Source organism: Eptesicus fuscus, chromosome 24, assembly GCF_027574615.1.
Source record: "Eptesicus fuscus isolate TK198812 chromosome 24, DD_ASM_mEF_20220401, whole genome shotgun sequence".
Lineage (NCBI taxonomy): Eukaryota > Metazoa > Chordata > Mammalia > Chiroptera > Vespertilionidae > Eptesicus > Eptesicus fuscus.
Window position 1 is genome coordinate 5,931,626 of NC_072496.1, and position 6,916 is coordinate 5,938,541.

Here is a 6,916-nt window from a genome sequence, read left to right on the forward strand (position 1 = left end):
TTAATTTTGGAACACCTACGAATTTGCGTGCCATCCTCGCGCAGGGGCCATGCTAATCTTCTCTGCATTGCTCCAAGTTTAGCGTATGTGCTGCCGAAGAGAGCACCGCGTCCTAATGATCGGAATTCATGCTACCAAGATGGAAGTCAAAAGCTGTCTTAGGATTCTGCCTCAGCCCCTCACGGGCTGTGTGATCGGTGCCTGTCGTTTCATTGCTCCAAGCGTCAGTGTCGGGATGGCTCCAGCAGGGAAACGCTACCTATTCCTCGGGGTCGCTCCGATGACAGGAGAATGGGAGCTTAGCATGGCGCTTGGCACACGCAGAAGAAGATATTCAAAAACATCTGTTCACCCCGAACATGAAGCCAAATAATCTCCGCTAAACGGTTTGTCAACCGTTTGCAGCATGAAGTCCCAGGGTCCCTGGAAATTTGGAGCTGAGCGGTTGTTCTTTTCCTCTTTTCGTTTGGCTGCGAAAAGCTTTATTGTTTCCATTTGGTCCAAGGCATGGGCCAGGGCTCCGGGGTGATTAGACGGCTGCCCAGTGGTTGCAGGGAGCGGCTCAGGCAGAAGCCAGACACCCCGGGGTGCACAGGGACCCCTCAAAGGCCTCTGGGCTCCAAGTTGTGCCTTTGGAACAGGCGTCCTCAAACTACGGCCCCGCGGGCCACATGCGGTGTTTTTGCCGTTTTGTTTCTTTACTTCAAAATAAGATAGGTGCAGTGTGCATAGGAATTTGTTCATAGTTTTTTTTAAACTATAGTCCGGCCCTCCAAGGGTCTGAGGGACAGGGAACTGGCCCCCTGTTTTAAAAAGTTTGAGGACCCCTGCTTTGGAAGAGATACTCGCCTGGCCCAGCCTGGGGGCCGGCAGCGGAGGGGGTCAGGTGTGGCCCATCTTCCTGATGAGCCTCTCACCTCCTCGCCCCCGGAAGTGGTTCTCCCGGAAGTCACAGCCTCAGGGTCTCTGGGCAGAACCGGGGCCTGCAGACCCAAAGGGCCTGGTCCAGGCTCTCCCCAGGGCCCTGGCGGCTTCCACGGCGGCTGCGTGTGGCCCCAGACCCCGTGGGGGGCCCGGCCTGTCCTGGAGGAGGGCGCGGCCGCTCCCCTGGCTTTGCCTCTCCCGGAGCCGCTGGGCGCCCTGGGCTTCTCCGCTGGGCGCTCGGGAAGGAGTGGCCTCGCCCGCCAGAGCCCCGCGTGGAGGTGGAAGCAGAAGCCCCGAGAGAGGTAGGCGAGGGCGGCCCACAGATGCAGGGGGCGCGGTGGCTGAGGGGGCCTCCACCTGGCTGGGAGGATTGAGGGATTGGGGAGCTCAAGGTTGCTCGGCAATAAGGAGTTGAGCTCAAAAAATGGTGTTGGCTGGTCTGGAATGGTGTTGGCTGGTCTGGTAAGGTGTTGGCTGGTCTGGAAAGGTGTTGGCTGGTCTGGAAAGGTGTTGGCTGGTCTGGAAAGGTGTTGGCTGGTCTGGAATGGTGTTGGCCGGTCCGGAATGGTGTTGGCCGGTCCGGAAAGGTGTTGGCCGGTCCGGAATGGTGTTGGCCGGTCTGGAATGGTGTTGGCCGGTCCGGAATGGTGTTGGCCGGTCCGGAATGGTGTTGGCCGGTCTGGAATGGTGTTGGCTGGTCTGGAAAGGTGTTGGCCGGTCTGGACTGGTGTTGGCTGGTCTGGAATGGTGTTGGCCGGTCTGGAATGGTGTTGGCTGGTCTGGAAAGGTGTTGGCCGGTCTGGAAAGGTGTTGGCCGGTCTGAAATGGTGTTGGCCGGTCTGGAATGGTGTTGGCCGGTCTGGAAAGGTGTTGGCCGGTCTGGAATGGTGTTGGCCGGTCTGGAATGGTGTTGGCCGGTCTGGAATGGTGTTGGCCGGTCTGGAAAGGTGTTGGGTGGTCTGGAATGGTGTTGGCCGGTCTGGAAAGGTGTTGGCCGGTCTGGAATGGTGTTGGCCGGTCTGGAAAGGTGTTGGCCGGTCTGGAATGGTGTTGGCCGGTCTGGAAAGGTGTTGGCCGGTCTGGAATGGTGTTGGCCGGTCTGGAAAGGTGTTGGCCGGTCTGGAATGGTGTTGGCCGGTCTGGAAAGGTGTTGGCCGGTCTGGAATGGTGTTGGCCGGTCTGGAAAGGTGTTGGCCGGTCTGGAATGGTGTTGGCTGGTCTGGAATGGTGTTGGCTGGTCTGGAATGGTGTTGGCTGGTCTGGAATGGTGTTGGCGGTCTGGAAAGGTGTTGGCCGGTCTGGAATGGTGTTGGCTGGTCTGGAATGGTGTTGGCTGGTCTGGAATGGTGTTGGCCGGTCTGGAAAGGTGTTGGCCGGTCTGGAATGGTGTTGGCTGGTCTGGGATGGTGTTGGCCGGTCTGGAACGGTGTTGGCCGGTCTGGAATGGTGTTGGCTGGTCTGGAACGAAGGTGGCGACAGGAAAGAGGTTGAGGGTGGTCTGAGGCTGGAAGAGGGGGCGCCTCTAGGTGTGTTCTGTCCAAACACGGCTGAAGCAAGAGGCAGACGGAGGGGACTGCCGAGGGCACTGAAAGGTGGTTGTTTGTGTCCCGGGAGTGGGAGAGCTGGTAGGCTTCGGGAGTGACAGCTCCCCCACCCGCCAGTGGAAGGAAGGGGGCTCTGGGGAGGCCCCAGGTAGATAGACCCCAGCTGCAATCGCCAAGCGCGGAGGTACCGTCCTCTCTCTGGGTGCGCCCCGCTCAGCTGAGGACTGTGCCCCGGATTTGCTCCTGCCTCGGTGCCCCGCTCAGTGCTGTGAAGCCGGGAAGCTCTCGGATTTATGATGGGGTTCGGTGAAAACTTCCGGGGAGGGCTGGGGTGGTGCGGAGGCCTGGGTGTCTGTCCTGGGGTCCTCCCCAGCCTGCACCCCAGTCAATGGGAACACCCTTTCCTCTTTGTGTCCCCAAGCCCCGGCTCCTCCAGCTCTGAGGACTCCCTCTTCCCCTTCCCCCTGGGGCAGCCCCTCGGGCCTTTTTGTGACCTCATCTTGGATCCCTTTGGAACAACCCCGCAGGCAGGACTGGCTCTTAAGTAAAATCCGATCCTCTAGTCGTGACCCGTGTAAGTCCCGCTCATCACGGGGCCATCGGACACGCTAACCCGGGGACCCTCCAGCCCCTTCCCTCAGCGCTGGCCTCCCTCTCCTGAGTGTCCCCCCAGGACGCACCTCCTCAGTCCTGGGGACCGGGGGGTGGGGGGGCACCCCTCCTCCCATCCTGTAACCTGGAGGACTGGGAATCAGGCCGGACGGAGGGGGTTGGGGGGGGGGGGAGGGGAGGCAGTGACTGTCCCCCAAAGGCCTCGGCTTCCTGACCAGCTCAGCCAGGTCCCGGTGGTTTGAAGACTGAGGCCCACCTGCTGGGGCAGAAGGGACAGGGCTGCGGGAGGCAGATGGCACGGCTGCTCCCCAAGAGCGCGGCCAGAACGAGCGCCGTATTGACACGCTCACGGGTCTCCGTTCGTAAATGTGACATTTGCATCCACCTCGGGAGGCGGAGCGGCTGCGCACCCGCCAGCTTTGTTTTCCAAAGGGCCACGTGCGGCCCCTCCACCGGAGGCGCGGCAGCGTCAGGCCGCAGCTGCGGCTCGCGGGCCTCCCGGCGGCCACGGGAGGCCCTGAGCTCGGGGGGCCCCGCGGCCCGGCGTCCCCTCACCCAGAAAAGGGCCCCAAACCCCGAGGGCCAGGAGTTGCGGGGACAGCGTGCAGGGGCCGTGCCCGCCGCGAGGCTGAGGTCTCGGGAACAAGCCTGGTCGTGGGCGCGCGTGGCCGGGGCGGGGGCGGCAGGGGCCGTCCAGGGGGTGCCGGCGGGGAGCGCGTGGGGAAGCTGGGGAATGTGCGAGATCGCGAGGTGGTCAACTCCCCACGCCCCCTGCAGCCTGGGGAGCGGTGGGCGTGGCGGGATCCCGAGGGGCGGGGCCTGCGCGGGTGCCGCCTCCGCCGGCCGCGGAGGGAGGACCGGGTTGGCGGCGCAGGGCCGCGACGCACGGGGCTGGCGGAGGCCAGGATCGCTGGCGTTTTGGGACGGTCTCTGAACGCGTGGACCAGGGACCAGAGCGGCGGCAACACGGGCTCGGGGGGAAGGGGATGGGCTCCACAGGCATCGGGGACAGGACCCCCGAATCTAAGATCGAGGATGTGGGTGCGAGGGGCGGGGCGGGGGGGACCCGGAACGCTCCGTTCTCGAGGCCCTGACAGCCCCCCACCGCCGCCGGGCTGCTCCCGAGCACGGGTTGGCAGGGGCGGCCTTTCGCACCCCGAGGTCCCGGGACTGGCAGTGCCGCTCAGGAGGCCGTCCTTGGCCGGGCGCTCTGGGTCCGAGAGCCTCGTGGCCCGCGGTGCGCAGGACGGGCCGGATGTGCGGCCATCTGCTGGCCAGCCGGACCGGGGTGGTGGCCGGGCTCAGCTGGCAGCCGCTGGTAACAGAAACTGTTTTGCAGAACGCTGTACACTCTGGATTCCTCTGGTGGTTCCCTCAGGATCACATTCAGGTGAAACATGGGGTCGTGCCCTCGGCTTTACATTAGGAGGCGCACAGCCTCAGCCTGTCTCCTCACTGACGATGCGAAGTGTGATTGTTTTAAGTCAAAGCCCCCGTCTCTCTTGAATCCACTCGTCGCCTTTTGTTCTCTCTTCTCACCAAAACTGTTCTTATCAAAATCACCAGTTACCTCCACGTTGCCAAATCTAACGGTCAAGGCTCAAACCTCGTTTTCAAATGCAGAGGGGCGTTCTTATGATTTCTGCATTGTCCATTCTCAGTTTTGTCTTTTCCCATCAGTTGTTACTACTGTCAAGATTCTTAAACTTCCAGCAACCCTCTCCCCAAAATGAACTAATTTATTTCACATTTAGAGCGCAGGAATTAAGAGCAAGGCCCTGGGTACTGCCTACTGGGGAACACATCCCACCTCCATTTACTGTGATCTTGGCAAGTTTCTTACCCATAAAACAGGGTGTATGCTAGTACCCATCCTATAGGGTTAAGAATTAAATGAGTCCAAGCACCTTTGTGCCTTTACATTCTCAGCATCCAGCAGCCCTAAATTTGCATATTTGAACTTCCTGTTTCTAGGCTGTTAAGGATTGGGTACTGTTCATTGTTCAAGCACTAACCCAATCCTGTTAGCAAAATGAGCTTCTCCTAATTTGCTTAAAAGAACCCAACTTAAGAGAACGATTCCAAATTCCTTCTTAAATGTTCTTCCAGCTACAGTAATTCCCCTGGTTTCTCCAAGAACTTAAAATTATCTTGCGGTGGCCCTGGCTGGGTAACTCATTGGTTAGAGCATCATCCCATACACCAGGTTGGAATCCCCGGTGAGGGCGCATACAAATGCATAAATACGTGGAATAAATTTGGTTTCTCTCTTCCCTAAAATCAAGCAAAAACTACCTTGCCATATAATTTTATAGGGTTTGTTTGTATAAAGTTACTTTAGTACTCAAAAGCTGTTTACCTTGAAGATGCTAAAAACTAACCCTAACCAAGTGTGGTCAATTCAGCTCGTTCCCACTCATCACTTTGGACCCCACACAAATTCACTACACTTTTCCTGAGCTGGAATGAGTTGCTTGCCTCACGGGAATGAGAATACATGTCAAACAGGAACAGACCATGGTTTATTGAGACAAGCTCAGCACATTGACCAAACATGTTGATAGAGTGCCACGTTCATCTACTCTGCCAGTTTTTTCATTTTTGTAATGGATGACTCATTGTATAGTACGTGGACAGTGAGCAGCTAGGACTATTGGAGACACCCATTCCCATTTTCCTGAACAGGGCTCGTGTCCCTTTGCACCGCAGAGAACTGAACAGGGGGCATTGCATTCAACTGACTTAGCTTACATTGCAATGAATACACTAGCTGCTCTTGCCAATACTTCTACTAGTGCCTGCCTGTGGAAGCATATGCAAAGGGTCACATTAAGACCCATAAATGGCTCTAAAAATATTCCATAATTCTCTCATGAAGGGACTTTGTAACAACCAACAATATAAAAATTAAGTTATAGCTATAAAGTTTACAACCAGTAAGAACATAAGCTCAATGTTCCACTTTGACATGGGCCTGTTCTTAGTACACTGATGTTTAATATTTCACTTCACTTCCAGGAGCTTAACTCACTCAAATGGTTAGCCCTGGCTGGTGTGGCTCATGCCCTGAAAGGCTGCCAGGCAGGGGACATCTCTGGGTTGTGATCAACTCCCCGATAGGGGGCATGCAGGAAGCAGCCAATAGATCCTCTCTCTCCCTCCCTCTATAAAAATCAATACAAATGAAAAACACTCCGAGTGTTACAACTAATGGTCAGTATTAGGGAGGTGTTATAGGTAAAAGGTTCGTTATCATCATTCCACCACTAAAAGTCCTAAGAATTAATTATTGGTGCTTGATTAATAACTTCAGGGTTAATACACAGCATCTTAACATTTTTGGACTGGACTATGTTTATAAATGTACTTTCACTACTTAGAGACTTCCACTATTTCCGTGTGATACTGTTAGCTGGCTAGTTTTGAAAGTTATTGGTTTAGAATATAACATATCCAAAGAGGTAAGATCTAGTTTTGGCAAAAAGATTCACTATACAAGGATTATATTTTCCCTCTCAATAGTCTGTTTCAGATATAAGGTGACAAAACACTTGATACTAAAATTATTTCGAATATGAACATTTCAAGTGAATTATAAGGGTAAGGTTGATAATAAAGACCAAAAGCAGGTATAGTTTAATGTATTTTAATAGCAAACTTACAGGAACAGCACAGAAGACAGACAACATTAAAAACATGTACTTGCATGTAGGACAACTAAGTTAGAAAAGTATAGTGAATGGATGGAATCTACTGTATGATAAAAATGCTACAAACACCATTTAGTTGCCATCAATAAGAAATTTACTTGTTTTAAAAAAATCCAAATGCTGGCA

General features: G+C 55.2%; 1 non-coding gene across 1 annotated transcript; it reads right to left on the reverse strand.

Annotated features, from left to right (window-relative positions):
* Window positions 1–106, reverse strand: LOC129148314 (U6 spliceosomal RNA). The gene has a single exon (XR_008555370.1). It is a non-coding gene; the product is annotated as a U6 spliceosomal RNA (small nuclear RNA).
* Between the last annotated feature and the right edge of the window lie 6,810 nt (window positions 107–6,916).